We start from the raw sequence: 16,021 nt of genomic DNA, 5'->3' as shown, positions 1-16,021 counted from the left end.
TCCAGGGCATGTCTACGGCATCAATATTCTAAACCAGAGTTCTAGAACTCCGTGCGTCTTTTCTGTACTTGTGAAGTGAGTTCTGCGCCGTAAGCTTTTGACGATACGCTTGGGGCACGAGTAAACGAAACTGGTTGTCAGAGGGTTCAGCGCACCATATTGTGCAGACGGCATCGATAGCGTGACAGACTTTTACATTTTGTTGCGACACGATTCTGTCTCTTATTTCATTGTGTATTCTACGTAGGTGGTACAGAATAAGGCAGTGGAGTTATTGAAGTGCCTACGCAAAGCGCGCAGCCTGAGCACTCGAAAGGTTAGTGGGCGCAGCACACTTGGGAACTTTTTCTGTCGGCCGCGGCGGTTCTGTGGTTACGGTGCTCAGCTGCCTACCCGCAGGTTGCGGGTACGACTCCGGCCGCGGCGGTCGCATTTTGGTGGAAGCGAAATGGTAGATGCCCGTGTACCTTGTCAGTGCATGTTAGAAAACACCAGGTGGTCGAAAATTCCGTAGCCCCCTAGCAAACCATCAATATTTAGAGGATGTCCCCAGATGGTCTGAATAAGCAATATCATTTGTGAATATTCAGTGGATATTGAGCGGACACTTATATTTAAATATTAAAAGTGGATATTCATAAAATATTCGTGAACATTGTTTTACTAACAAATATGCCTAAGCGAGTTCAACCCGGAGGTCGCGGAAGCAAATCGTGGCCGCGGCGGCTGTATTTTTCATCGAGACAGAAATGCATTAGGCTCGTGGACATTAATTTAGATGCATTTTAAAGGACCCCATGTGGTCGAAACTTCCGGAGCCCTTCACTACAGCATCGTTTTGGGACTTTAAACCCCAAAATTTTTAGCATCAAGACGCCAGAGATATTTTATTATAAAGATAACAGTAATGTGCAGCGTTTTCTGTTGATGTACACAGAGCAATGAGATGTTTCTTTTAATAGGTTACATTTTTGTGAAAATAACCTGACTTGTACACAGACTCCACTGCGGTGTCCCTAATAATCATATCTGGTTTTGGGAAGTAAAAGCCCAGGTATGATGATTATTAGGCTGTTTGTTTGTCCAAAAAAAAGTTCTCATTTTGCTACCTCTCCCTCTTTCTATGGCTTGTTTCTGTATGCTTTTGCATGTTCACGAATGCGCACGCTTCGTTTTACGGCGCCAGAGTTTATTGGACATGATTTCTCGAAATCTCTGCGCATCTCGCTTCTTGTGCATTGAGTTATGTGTCGCAACCATTCAGAGGCCAACTGCGGGCATGAATAATCGTATTTGTGTGGCCACTGCGCAGTCCATGCTTAGTTGAACATTTAGGCCAGCCTGTTCAACTAAGGGGCCAGTGCCGTAGGGAGAGTAAGCCCAAACGCCAGATTTAGGTTGCCCTTAGCAACTTCTAATTTCGCAAAACCTTAATCAGGTTATGGCCCTCTCGAGCCATCAGTGAAGTTTGTAACATGCGCACGTATCCAGTGAATATACTGAAACCGTTTCATGTCTCGCGTGATCGATGCTCCGAATTTCACACTGAAGCCACGTTTGCCTGCCGAAACAGAAATCCAACATTTTGATTTTCAATAGTTCCGCACCATAGGCCAATACCACCTAACCTTGCATGTTTTCTAGTACTACGTATCACTGTAAAAATGAAGACGCGTCAAAAACTTTGTTCTATGGGCATTTTACCAGTGGCTTATGCAGTTGATGCTTCTGAAATCGCAGCTTTGAAAACGAAACTTTGTTTTAAAACGTCGCAATTACTGATCCGGTATTGGATACATGATAAGTTATTTAGTGCAGATGTCTAAACAGCATAAGGCGGTGAAGTGTTTTATTAATTTTTTGACGCCACTGCAATTTAAAAGTTATTCTGACCATACCCTGGCGCATAATTCATGAACATATATAGCTATACAAGACCACAAGAGCATGGCTAACCAGGATTGTGCGTGACAAGGAACCACTGTATAGATTGCCTTGGCAGGCATTAAGTCGGTTATTTGTTCGCAACTTTTCATTGCAGATGAGACAATGTTTTCGGAAGACCATTCATTATCATCCGAGCATGAGCTAGAACTTGAGGAACAGCCTGGCATCGCTTGCCATGAAGGTAAATTGTGCTGCAACCCACTAGTCATTCCTTGCAAACACACGCGTAGCATAACGACAAAAAGTAGACGGTGGCGTGTTAGTGTAGTGCCTATTTTTTCTTCAAGGAGTAATATTATTACGAATTAAGCACTTAACACCACATTATAAGCAATCAATAATCTTGTGAACCACCAAACAGTGCTTGTTACCGTTGCCTTCTCACTAATGCATTGCTTATGAAGTAGAGCTGTCGTTTATATAAACTGAATGGTGTACTTTCGTTCCATTTAGTTATGGTTTGCATGAAATTGTTCGAAGGTATAGCTATTGCATATTACGTGGCAGGCCCACAGAGAGAAAAATTTTTCGGGAAGGGGGAGGCACTTTCGGAAAGCCTTGAAACACGCCCATTCTTATTGATTTTCGGTAAAACACATACAATCATTACAATTTTGGGGGGAGGGGGCACCCCTCTAACTACGGGCCTGTTACGTGGCAACCGTGGAGAATGAGATTTCCCACATTGCCGCTTGTAATGATACCATTTTAGGACATTAAAGCCGTATGTATACATATATATATATATATATATATAAATATATATATATATAAATATATATATATAAATATATATATATAAAAATAAATATATATATATATATATATATATATATATATATATATATATATATATATATATATATATATATATATATATATATATATATATATATATATATATATATATATATATATATATATATGAAGATAGAGAGAGGGATTTTGCTGCACGTGTGTACAATTAGTGTCGTCGGTATTTGCAGGTTTGCCGCAAGAAATTCCTTCCACCTCAGAACCGCAGAAAAGTGTCAGTGAAGCACCTCGGTCTTGAAAAGCCAGCAAGGTGGGCAAACACAAATGTTCAGCGTGTACATTTACCACCAGGTATTTTTACACCTTTGTGAGACGTGTACGGGAACTGCACCTGAGCAGGGGTTATTTGATATGCACAAGGTGCAGAAAGAAATTCCTGAACATGGCGTCGTACAAACTGCATACGGACAGCGGATGCGCATCATCTCAAATCAATGACTGTGGCATTCACAGTAGTCTTAAAAACCAACCGAGCGTGTCTCCGGCTCAGACGCAGACATTTGTTTCTACGGCTGAAAATGTATGCAGTGCCTTGTTTGATGCAGCATCAGGGTATGCCGAGAATGATGTGCCCAATGCGGTAGATGATTTTTCTAGTACAGATATTCTCACAAAGCTCTCATGTCTGGTGAGACAGCTTGAGTCGCACTATCGATCTCCAATAGGGGGAGTCGATGCAGTTGTTGCGGGGGTAAAAAGATATTTTATCGACTGCTGGAACATCCGTTAATGTGTCTGCAGTTGAAAATGACAGACCAAGAAAGGCACTATATGCTTGTCAAGGAATTTATGTTCCAGCAGAGGAAGTGAAACATTGGCATGGTGAGAAAGGCTACTTTGTGCCACTTAAGAGACTGATTGAGAACTTCCTAATTCACCCGAGCTTTGCGCGCCTCTTTCAGTGTGCATTGGAGACGTCAAGTGATGCGTTTCTAAGAGATTTCACTGACGGAACACGTTTTCAAATGCACCCAATTGCAAGTTCTCATCAGATGAGCACTATTGTGATGCGTTTGTATCGCAATAATATTGAATTGACCAATCCTCTAGGCATGAAAAGAGGCCGTAGAGGCAAGCTAACTGTGTTTTATGTCTCTTTTGTTAACATTCCGCCGTCAGAAAGATCCATAGTAGCCAGCATATTCTTACTTGGAGTGGGAAAAGCAAGTGCGCCTAAATAACAATAAGCAAAGCATTTGCTCCTTCAAGACTTTGTTTCCACGTTAAATTCACTCCAAAGTGGCTGCGCATTAAAGACTGCCTGTGGTAAAGAAGTCTTTTTTTGGTTTTTTGCTTGCGCATGTTCGGGACTCCTTGGCATGCCCCACTATTGCAGGCTTTAAAGAAAGCCTCAGTAAGAAAGTCCGTTTGGCATGCCGGACCTGCAAAGTTCCTTCAACTGATTTTCGTAACTTTCATTATGAAATACAATGCCCACTACGTACAGAATACCAGTACCGAGAATATTTGCTAGCGCTTGAGCCAGCAACTTCAAAAAAGGACCGTGCTGAATTCTCAGCACAGTGCGGAATTAAGTCAAGATCTGTCCTTGCGGAAATCGCTAATTGCTCAGTCCTCACAGACTTGCTATATGACCCAATGCACATTCTGTTAGAGGGGGTCGTTCTTCTGGAGCTGGCATTGTTCAGTATGTTTGTTGTCAGGGAGGATATGTGGATGAGTTTCAGCGAACTGAATGCTGCCTTGTCACAGTTCTGCTTTCATAGACATGTCAGTAAAAGTGATTACCCCCGGAGCTTTGAGTCAGACTTCAGCTTTCCATGTTCAGCAAGCTCCAGTTTAGTACTACTTCTGCAATTTCTCATTATTATTGATTGATATATGCCTGAAGAGGCTGCACAAGATCCTCATTGCGAATGTTTTCGGCTGCTGTGCGTCATCGCACAATTATTCATTTCTCCTGTTATCTCCCCAGATAAACTCAGGGATATTTAATGCCAGGTAGCGCGCCTTAACGAGCTTTTTGTGCAACTATATGGTTCTGATTTATTCAAACAGAAACTGCATATGCTGTTGCATATGGTTTCTCAAATACGGAGACTTGAGAAACCCACCACCATTGGGCATTGCGATTTGAAAGTAAAATTGCTCTTCCGAAATTGAAAAAGTTCTGGAATTTCAAAAACATTCCATTATCTGTTGCCAATTACTATCAGATGAGAATGTCCAATGACTTGCAGGAGGGGCCTCGTCAGCCCTAGCTGGTGGCTTCGGAAAGTGTCACTGCAACAAATGTAGGTGCACTTGTGTGCTTGACGTCGGCTTTTTTGCCATCTGGGCCGGACCCTTGTGCTATTGGCCTGACAGCTATGTCCAAGCACTCTGCCTTTGTTTCTGGTGTCAAAATCTTTGTTTCTGATGTGGTTGTATTTCAACAAAATGAGGTTCTGATGTTTGGTGAAATAGAAACAATTGTACCTTGGTTAGGCAAAATTTTCATCTCTCTTCTGGTGAGCTGTTGACAAAGTGAGCTGTTCACAACGGCTGAATGCATTTGTGCTGCTGAAGACACTGCACAGTGCTGTGATTATACCTGAACTGCTTTTGTATCCCTGGCCACTTCATACTTACGCCCGAAGTTATGTTTATGCTGTCACAAAATGTCTCCCCGAGTCACCTTTCTTGTAATACCTGTGATTTTGGTGCCTTTTATTCCTATCTTTGCTTCATACGAATAATATGCAGCATGTACTTGGTGTGAGAGATTTCTTGTGAATAAAGCTTGTTTTCTTTCTGCTTAGGAATTTCATGACTGGCTCCTTCACAATATGCCAGAATTCTCTGAGAGCGTTCAGCCTGTCCTGCAAGGAAAAGCTATTTCAGAAATGCTACAAAAAAAAAAAAAACTTTCCCAGCAGCTACACGCAGAATTGACCTTGTTTCTGGAGTAAGTTTTCCATTCGCTGTTCAACCATGCTGTTCTATTTCGCTGTTCTTGATTGAGCTCACAGATCTTAATATTAGATCTAGAGATACACCGCACAATCAGCTGAAGTCTAATGGTTAGTTACAACCTTGGTTACAAAGTTACTGGTTCTGTGCACGTTAAAGAACCCCAGGTGGTCGAAATTTCCGGAGCCCTCCACTACGGCGTCTCTCATAATCATGTAGTGGTTTTGGAACGTTAAACCCCACATATCATCATCAAAGTTACTGGTTCCGCATTCCTGAATGGCTCTGTAGCCATTCATAAAGTTTGCGTGAGCCACTGGTTTGGATAATGCACGGTGGAGCTTCTAACAGTGCATGGGCAGGTGCTCGCGCTGTGTTTTTCAGATATCACATGTATTCTCGAATGCGGAAAAAGGGACATCATAGCGCCAGCATGCAATTAAACCTTGAATTGAGTCGCAAGTGCTACTGTTATATCAGTGGTCTTTGCTGATATTTTACATCATCTTTCTATGGCGAGGGATAGAAGGATCTGCACTCTTTTTTCTTTTAGTGAGAATAATCTCATTACCTCTGGGAACAAAGGGGAGCGTCGCTCAATGTACAAAGTCCTTGGTGAAGCACTCGCCGCGAAATACTTAATGATGTTGTGGGATGAGCCTGAAGAGCACCTTTTGGCTACGAGGACCCGTGTTTATGTAAGTACTCTGAAAAGTACTGTGAGTAACAAGCTGATGCTCCTTTCAAATGAGAGTAAACTTTTTATTCCAATCATTGTAGGCAGTTCTGTTCGCTTCACTGGTTCATGTCAGAGCACAGCTTGTCCTTCATCGGCATTCAAAGGTTTACAAGCGTGCTCTGTTTCATTTTTACTTCTTCAAAGAACTAATGCAGCAAATTTGGTGATGCTAGCTGTTCTAAATTAATGTCCTTAGAGTACATATGACCATTAAATATGTGCCACTTCAGGTAGCAAAAAAAAAACAGTTTTTATTTTGGAGGTCGCAAGCATATTTTATGTCTTTCAGAGCCTATTCATCAAGAGGTTGACTATGGCTCGAAAGGTGCGGAATCACAGAAAATTGAAAAGAGCGCATATCACTGTTCTTTCACCCATCACAGAGATCACAAAGGAGAAGGCTGTTGCCGAGCTACAGGTTTGTTTGCATGTGCAATTTAGATCAAATAGTTTTGAACATTGGTAACTCGTAGTCACTTTCTTTCTTTCAATGTGTTTCAGACCTTAAAAGCGACCCATATGAACGCCGTGACACTTGACAGAGAAAGAATGCAGACCCTCCTTGAAGTGACGTACGAAGAACGCTGCAAAAGCCATGATGATCCACTGCCCCAGTATTTCTTGCTAGAAGAAATTGTAAATGCAAGTCTATTTCCGAGTCTCAAAGAATGCATGGCAAAGAATGCATGCCGTCATTTTCTAATATTCTGCTGCACGGAATAGCAGGTCACTGATATATAAAACTGTGAATTTTGTAAATTTCGATTCTACTCTCGCGTCGAATTGCGCCAAGCCAGATTTTCTCTATCATTGTCATAAAGAAGCGCGATTTATTGCCTAAATGCACCGAAACGTTGCTTCCCAGACGGCATGCGCAGCCTGATCTCGGAGGTGATGACCAAAATTACCGACAGCGCGAAACAGATGCGTCAATATATTAGTGCTCTGCAGATGTCACGTATATCAGAAGCGGCTGAGTAAGTAGTGCTCTCAGTTATCAAAATTCTCCTTTGCTACTTAAGACGCTTTGCAACCACACGGCCTGTAAATCTTGTTGCTGTAGTGTGCTCCGCTGTGCAGAACCAAGGAGCAGAAAAAAAAAACTGCTTTGGAAGGAGCTCACAAGTCGTGCACAAGCCGACCTGTTCTAACTAAACCTTTTTTTTTACGGGTCGATTGATTTGGCGCAGTTGGTATATTTGCACATTTGGTCAATAAAAAACAGTTTATGCGTGACAGCACGCGTTCATCTACATGAAATGTATTTGGGCTTGTGTTTAAGCTGAGTTTTTTCTCATTCTAAGCAGTTATTGGTGTCACAAGTGCGCCTAATCTCACACTATTTTGAAGCATTGTGTTCTCTATAAGACAATGTCTTGCTGTGAGTGCACGAATACTTAAATAGTGAGCGGACGAATCATTCGAATCGCGATATTAGAGGGCAAGGGCGACGTATTGGCGGCCTACGAGGCCATGCCGTCGTCGATGCATTACTTTAGATGCAGGAGAAAGGGCGAGGTCGTTTCGGCTGAAGCGCTCATGCAGAGCGTTCTCGGTGCATCATTGCGAGCCAAGCCGCGCCCTTTTTGCCTGGCCGCGAATGGCCGTGCTATCATGATTCTGAGGTCGGCTGATCTCGGAGGCCATGGTATATCTAGTATGCGATAGTCGGAATATTCGACGTGAACGCCCGCACAGCGCTAGAGGTCACGTGCGCCGAGGACATATACTCTCGCGCACAAGGTCATCTAGCGAATAACCCATGTCATTTTCGGCACAAAAGTATAGCCTCGAGCATAACGCAGCCGTAGTGCATGGTCCTTTGTCTGTCGCGCATGTTGATCGTGCGGTAATCCCATTGCTGTAAAGTTGGAATAGCCCTTCCGTATTCTGAAGGTAAACTAGAAAGGAAAAGGCTCTATGCAAAAAAGATTCCAGCAAAATGCAGAACTGAGAGCCTCATTGGTATTCAGCAAAGCAGAACATCACGCATTCATTAACATGCTAGCAAAAAAAGCACCTTAATTTTCAACAGGGGTCCCGTATATAAAAATGTTTTCTTTAGTTTCGTTACGCCCATGCTAAAAATAATAGGGCCTAGCTTGAAAACTTCACGAGATCTATAAACCAGGGTCGTGGCACCTTCCTCAAAGAATAAACGTGCAGGCTCTCTGAACAAGCTGGTTGTTATTATTTCAACTGAGAAGAAACAAACTGGTTACCTTCTTTTTTAAATTTAAAGGCACTGGAGTATCACTCTGGATCATGCCAGTATACTATTTCGAGCTATGCTTGGAAGTCTAAGTATTGAAATAGTCTTAAGCAGTGTGCATGCAGTAGCTAAGTGCTCCGAAATGCATATTTAGGTGCTCCAAACTGCTCCGAAACTAAAATTAATTGCTCCAAATCTCGATTCGTGAGGGGGACCAGTGCACTTATCCAGTAAATAATTGTTAATAAATGGTCTAAATTATTATTGTATTGCTTTACGTCCTCATATCATGAGGGATATCGGAAAAAAAAGCTTTATGTTGTCGTTAATAATATTCATCACTCTTGCTTTACCTTGACTGTTTTTTTTTCCAGCTTTGCATCGAAGTCGAGTTTAGGTTTAAAAGCAGCATTGGTGACCAGGAGAGAAAGCTAAGAGCAGTGTCGGAAGCGTTTTCATGCAAAGAACAACGTGAATGCACATTAATCGACATCGTCAAGCACTTGCAAGGCCATTCAAGACACATGCTTATCAACGAGGTTTGTGGAATGATTACTAGATGTATACACTTATCAATGCACTTATCCAGTGGTAACTTGGCAGCAAGGGCGGCAGCAGGCTTCACGTGTGCTCACAGACTCTGCGTATCTTTTATGCAGGCATTGCTGATACCGTGCCGAGCATTCTGGCTGTGGTGGCTGTACTACCGTTTCAACTTGAAACGCCGCGGATGGGAAAGCTGTGTTTCCGACGCTAGCATTACCTTTCAAGCTACGGAAAGTTAACTGCGAGACGACCTCCTCCCCCCCCCCCCCGGCCCATTTGGATCTTCATCTGTTCGGACAGTACAAAAGCACCGAGCGCACCATCTGCTTCTTCACTTGGCAGCAAGTGCGACAGCAGGCTTCACGTGTGCTCACAGACTCTGCGTATCTTTTATGCAGGCATTGCTGATACCGTGCTCAGCATTCTGGCTGTGGTGGCTGTACTACCGTTTCAACTTGAAACGCTGCGTATGGAAAAGCTGTGTTTCTGACGCTAGCATCACCTTTCAAGCTACGGAAACTTCACTTCGACACTGCCCCCCCCCCCCCCCGGCCCAATTGGATCTTCATCTGTTCGGACAGTACAAAAGCACCGAGCGCACCGTCTGCTCCTTCACTTGGCAGCAAGGACAGCAGCAGGCTTCTCGTGTGCTCACAGACTCTGCGCATCTCTTAGGCAGGTCGGCAATCAGTCTATTTTTTTACTTTTCCTGCTCTTGCCACTGCTGTCATTGCTGGCATTTGTATCATTTCGATTTTTGGCATTGCTGTTTCATTAGAGGATATCGAAGGAGATCAGAGCACTTTTTGATAAGCTGAAACGCGAACTTAAGGCAGAGTTCAAAGATTTCAAAGAAACAATCGAGCGAGACTTTCGCAAGGAACTAAGGGATAATAAAACTTTTCTGGCTATGACAAACAAGGAATATGAAGAAATTAGAAATGAAAACCAAGCCCTGAGAGCCTCAAATGCTGAGTTATGGGTACAGTGCTCTGATCTCGCACGGCAGGTAAATGACCATGAGAACAGAATGCTTCGGGCTGAACAGTATTCCCGAGGGGCAAATGATGAAATTGAAGGTATTCTGTACGAATCCCCCGAGGACCTAGTTGAAATGGTCATAAAAATTGGAAAAAAGGTGGGCGTGCCACTTGTCGCGACTGATATCGGACGAGCACACAGAGTTCCAATGGAACAAAACGCAAGCAAAAAAACGTAGTTGTGCAGTTCGAGCAGAGACAAAGGCGGGATAACTTTTTGATGAATGCCCGCGCAACAAGCTTGAAGTGTTCTTATCTGGGCATTGACTCTCGGTCAGCGGTGTTCGTAAATGGAAATCTGTGCCCTGAAGTGAAACGACTTCTTGGTCCAGGCTACATCACGCAAGCGGGAGACTGGTTGGAAGCATGTCTGTGTTTACGATATAAAAATATTTGCGCGGCAGACTAAAAACGCACCCAAGAACAAAATCGAAAGCAGTGATGACGTAAACAAAATGAACAGTTCTTCGTGAAAGCAGTGCAGCGAAAAAGGCGGTTTGTGTTGTGGGCACAGATATTGCGGTGCCGCTGTAAACGAAAATTTTGGTTGTTTATTTCATGCTTATTTTTCGTTCCTTAGTGGGTCAAGTACCACGCATGCTCATGAAGTTTGGTTTATGTTTGTTCATGAAATATATGCTTCATGATATCACAAAAAATTTTCGGCGTGTGAGTTTTATTTGAGGGAATATAATTCACTCTCTCTTATTGCCTTGGGATGCACCAGGGCTCATGCAGTAGCTTGTTTTCGTTACTAATTTTCATTGATGCTGGCTATCCAGTTTGTGGCTATAAAATTTGTTCAATAAAAATAGTTGTCGCAAATTTCGTCTTTGACCTGCCGTTCGAACGCACTGTTTACGTCGCAATGAATATAAACTTTACAATGCACGATTTCCTGTTGACCCATCAGCATCTGAAATGAACACTTCTAGTGTTACTCCGCTAGACTTAAAGCATAATACAATCGAGAAATGCTATTCACCTCCTACATTTAATCATTTAAATATGCAATCGGCACGTGGCAAACAGGATGAATTCTGTGTATTTCTGAGTGATTTCGGCTTCTCGTTTTCTGTAATTATTTGGACATAAACGAAGTTTCCGGCTGACGATGACATGCACCTAGAAGATTATAATGCAGTTTTCTTGAACAGACCCATTAGAAGAGGTGGAGGCGTATTTATGTTTAATAAACAAGGTATCAATTATGAACTGCTTGATGACCTGTCTTTATGTACGTCAGATATTGAGGTAATATGTTTGAAATGTGGGAAGTTTCTTTTTGCGGTGGTGTACCGTCCACATGATGGTAATTTAGGTGAGTTCTTCGAGCAGCTGCACGCGATATTCTCTCATGTTTATATACATCAGTATAAATTAGTCTTATGTGGTGACGTAAACATTGACATGCTTTCAAATACACCTAAACAGTCCGAATTTTGTATGCTTCTTGATTCGTATTTGTTATCAAATGTGATACTGCAACCAACTCGCATTTCAGCAACTAGTGCTACGTTACTGGATCTTTTTATTACCAACTTACCATGTGAAAGTCTGTTTTCTGGGACAGTCAACATTACACTTAGTGATCATTTGCCGATATATTTAGTTATTGATAAGTTCCGTGTCGTATCAAACCCAACCTACAAATTTCGGTGCCAGAATATAACTGAAAACTGATTGATTGATTTGTGGGGTTTAACGTCCCAAAACCACCATATGATTATGAGAGACGCCGTAGTGGAGGGCTCCGGAAATTTCGACCACCTGGGGTTCTTTAACGTGCGCCCAAATCTGAGCACACGGGCCTACAACATTTCCGCCTCCATCGGAAATGCAGCCGCCGCAGCCGGGAATCGAACCCGCGGGTCAGCAGCCGAGTACCTTAGCCACTAGACCACCGCGGCGGGGCTATATAACTGAAAACTCTTTCGCAGTTTAGAGGTGAAATCTCCAGAACAAATTGGGCAGCAGTGCTCTTGTGCTCATCAGCAAATGCAGCATACGACAGTTTTATGGAGATAATTTCCCGTATTTACAAGCGATGTTTTCCTTACAAATAAATTAAAAAAGCTTAAACGTTCGCGGAAACCATGGGTCACAAAGGACCTGATAAAAATGATAAATGTGAAAAATAGCATGTATCAAATATTCTTGAAAAATCGAAAACCAGACGCATGGGATTCTATTCGAAAATATAGAAATAATTTAACTAAAGTTATGAAAAAAGCGAAACGCAGTTATTATTCTTGCATGTTCGAGAGTGTCTCAGGGGTCAAGCAGATGTGGAGCAAGTTAAATTTCATTACTGCCTTACATAAAGGTAATTTTAGTGTAGAAGAGATAACTGAAGGCGATCGAACATACAGGGGCAAAGAAAGCATTGGCTGAGAAATTCAATAAACACCTCACTTCCTTAGTAGACAGTGTCAGTGACACTACCGCACTACATTACATGTCCGCACAGACAGTAGCTTCGTCAGTTTATCTTTAGCCAACAGATGAATACGAAATTATGGGTGTTTTCAAAAAACTAAAGAAAAGTAAATCGGAAGATATTGATGGGTTAAAGATGGCCCCAGTCTTTCCTGTCATAGATATATTAGTCAAGCCCTTAACATACATTTATAACCTAATTTTAGGCACAGGTACTTACCCAGAACGTATGAAGCATACGAAAGTTACAGTGCTGTTTAAGGGAGGAGACGAAAATGATTTGAAGAACTATCGGCCCATATATGTTCTACCATTGTTTTCAAGGCCCATAGAAAAGTTAATATTTATAAGACTGTCGAACTTCTTTGCGGAACATTAGATAATTACTCCAGCCCCGTACGGTTTAAGGTCAGGGCTGTCGACAAAGGTAGCATTGTTACGTCAAAAGGAAAATATATTAGGCAATATAGAGGACCGGAAAATTACGCTACGCATATTTGTTGACTTTTCTAAAGCTTTGACCGTATAAATCACAATACCCTCTTACTAAAATTGCCCTATTATGCCATTAGAGGAAATGCGCTAAACTTAATCACCAGTTATTTGAGCAATAGGCTAGAGTGCGTAAGTATAAACACCGAACAATCATCTTTGCAAAACCTTGCTCAAGGTGTACCCCGAGGTAGTATATTGGCGCCGTTACTTTTTATCACATATGTCAACAATATTATAAACATAAATCACACACATAAATATGTCATATATGCGGATGACACTACCTTGTGTTTCACAGGTGTGCATGTAAATGACGTAATTTCAGCAGCAAACACGACACTAGATGACTTGTATGCAAGGGAGACTGCTAACTCCGTACAAATCAACTGTTCAAAAACCAAAGCCGCCCTGTTTCGTTCAAAAGGAACAACGTACAAAGCAACTTCAAAACTACACCTGCACGTATCTGCGACTGATTTTTGTTCGACCGCTAAAGCATTGGGAATTGTTTTTCATGAGAATATATTATGGGATTCACAAACCGGAATGGTAAGAAACAAGTTAAGTAAGTCACTAGGCATGCTTAGGAGATGTCAGTCATTTTTACCGACTACTCAGATGCTGATGATATACAACACGCTTTTTGCTTCCCAGTTACGCTACGGTCTTTTGCTGTGGGGCACTGGCACCTTACACTCTAAGCAGAAATTACTCACACTACAAAAAGAAATGCATTACGTTCTATTGCAAATGCCGAATATTATGCACATACCTTGTCTTTATTCAACAATTTCAGAGTCATAATGTTTGACAACATGTATGAATATTGTTTACGAGCGCCTTTAAAAACTAAAATTAACAAAAGGAAGTAACAATCTTATCTCCATAGCATGCTTAGAGTGCAGCACCTTATCTCGACCTAGTAGACAGAGTGATTATTGGAAGGTTCCTTGATACCGAAAATACTATGGTCTACAAATGCTGAAACATTCACTTCCCCACATACTAAATAAATTCAATGTATCATTGGAACAATTGCGTCTTCTTTCGCGACAGGATATGTCGAATATTTTTTTACTTTCATTAAGCAAGAGAGAGTTAGCCATTTCCAAAGATTTGTTTTTATGTTCTGCTTATTTTTATTTTTTCGTATTTCCTCAAAAAGTGCGATACTATCAACATTTCTTAAAATTTTATGTATGTGATATTTCTTATTGGTGCCACCTAAATCTATTTATTTGTGTCTGTATAGTTGTTTCCAGCACTTTATAAATGCTGTCACTTTTTCTGCCTTGAATTGAAGGGATGTGGGGCTAGTCAAGCTGCGTTTTTATTGCAGCTTTTTTCCCGCATTCCACACCACGCATTGTATGGTGTAAGACTGTGGTGAAATCAACTTCAAACTTTAATTACTGTTGCATCAAACACTTTCTCACAATTTAAATTTCACTTTAATTATCACAGTAATATAACAATGCTCCAAATTCTTGTTTTTCCATGAATCTCACTTGAGTATTCTGAGAAAGAATTTTTGCCGTGCTGTTTCTTCATGGCGCGATTGTGATATTTCACAGATGGCTCTACCGGATGACGTGCAAATCACTGCACCCATGTGTATACCTGTCCTGAACACACTTGCGTTTATGCTGGAAGCGCTGAACAAATAATCCAAAAGGCTAACAGAAATATAGAGCGGGCGCTCATTTTTTGCCTGCTGACATACTACATCAAAAATATTGAGTACCCGCCTGCTTTGTCACCAGTCGTTGTCCTTCTGCAAACGATTGCCTTGCCGGACACACCCGTGCCTCGTGGACTGCTCACACACCGCCTGAAGAGTCTTCTTTTGCTCTTGAGAAAGAAGAATGTGTAGCCTTGTACTCCACTGATATTTTTGTTCGTCTTGGTTTTGTGCGAACAAAACGAACACAAATGAGCGTCACGAACACGAGCGAACACGAACGAACACGAGCGTCATACTGAGGTAATGCTAACGAGACTCAGGATAGGACACACATACACGACACACACATATCTTTTGTTCGGTGGCGATCTACCATTGTGTGACAGATGTGGCGAAGAATTAAGAGTCCTTCACATGTTAATCAAGTGCAAACACTTATAAACGCTAAGAAAACAACATTTTCCATTATCCTACAACAACATATACCTTTACACCCTGTAATGTTTGTTGGTAGGGAACCGCTTTTTAGTCATATATCATTGTTAGCGTTTTTAGAAGAAATTCATAATTTTCATACCATATACTCGGACAATACGTAGCACCACCTCTCCAGAGAGGTTTTTGCTGCGGTGGCTACACAGGAAAGCACTTGCCTCACGGCCCATGGACGCAAGGGTATGAACAAGTGAGGTACTTGTGCTGATGCCATACATGTCCACCATCGTTTTTCCTTATCACCAACTTTTGTCACCTATTCACACCACAACCACCTTTCACGGCATGGTCATGATTTTATTACTTGTATGTTTTTACCTGCCTTACCACGAGGAATTTTATGGCCCTTATACAGCCTCTTATCACAATTATTGTCCATATTTTTAGCAAGATTAACTGGCGCTCTTTGGCCGTGAAATGTCCCTTGCGCCACAAAACATCAAACATCATCATCATTGGTTTTATGTGCCGCTTTGCTGGTTGGATATTATATTGTATACAGGTCACATTGCAGCATATATGAGAGTTGCCTTTTTGAGTCCTTGACAAAGCGCGAAGGACATTTTAATAAAGGACGTTTTGAAAGTAACGTATGTGTTTTCGATTGCTGTATATCTTTGCAAAGGTTACATGTCGAAAGAAAAGGGTGTAACCTATATAAACAAGATTTAAGTTTTAATTTTGTAACCATTAGA

At 41.7% G+C, this 16,021-nt stretch overlaps 2 pseudogenes; both read left to right on the top strand.

Moving 5' to 3' along the window:
* Positions 1-3,728: 3,728 nt before the first annotated feature.
* Positions 3,729-5,412, top strand: LOC142765862 (uncharacterized; annotated as a pseudogene).
* A 58-nt stretch (positions 5,413-5,470) lies between these two features.
* LOC142765861 (uncharacterized) lies at positions 5,471-15,020 on the top strand (annotated as a pseudogene).
* The last annotated feature ends 1,001 nt before the right edge of the window (positions 15,021-16,021 follow it).

Source organism: Rhipicephalus microplus, chromosome 6 (assembly GCF_043290135.1).
Source record: "Rhipicephalus microplus isolate Deutch F79 chromosome 6, USDA_Rmic, whole genome shotgun sequence".
Classification (NCBI taxonomy): Eukaryota; Metazoa; Arthropoda; class Arachnida; order Ixodida; family Ixodidae; genus Rhipicephalus; species Rhipicephalus microplus.
This window is presented reverse-complemented; position numbering and strand designations above follow the sequence as displayed.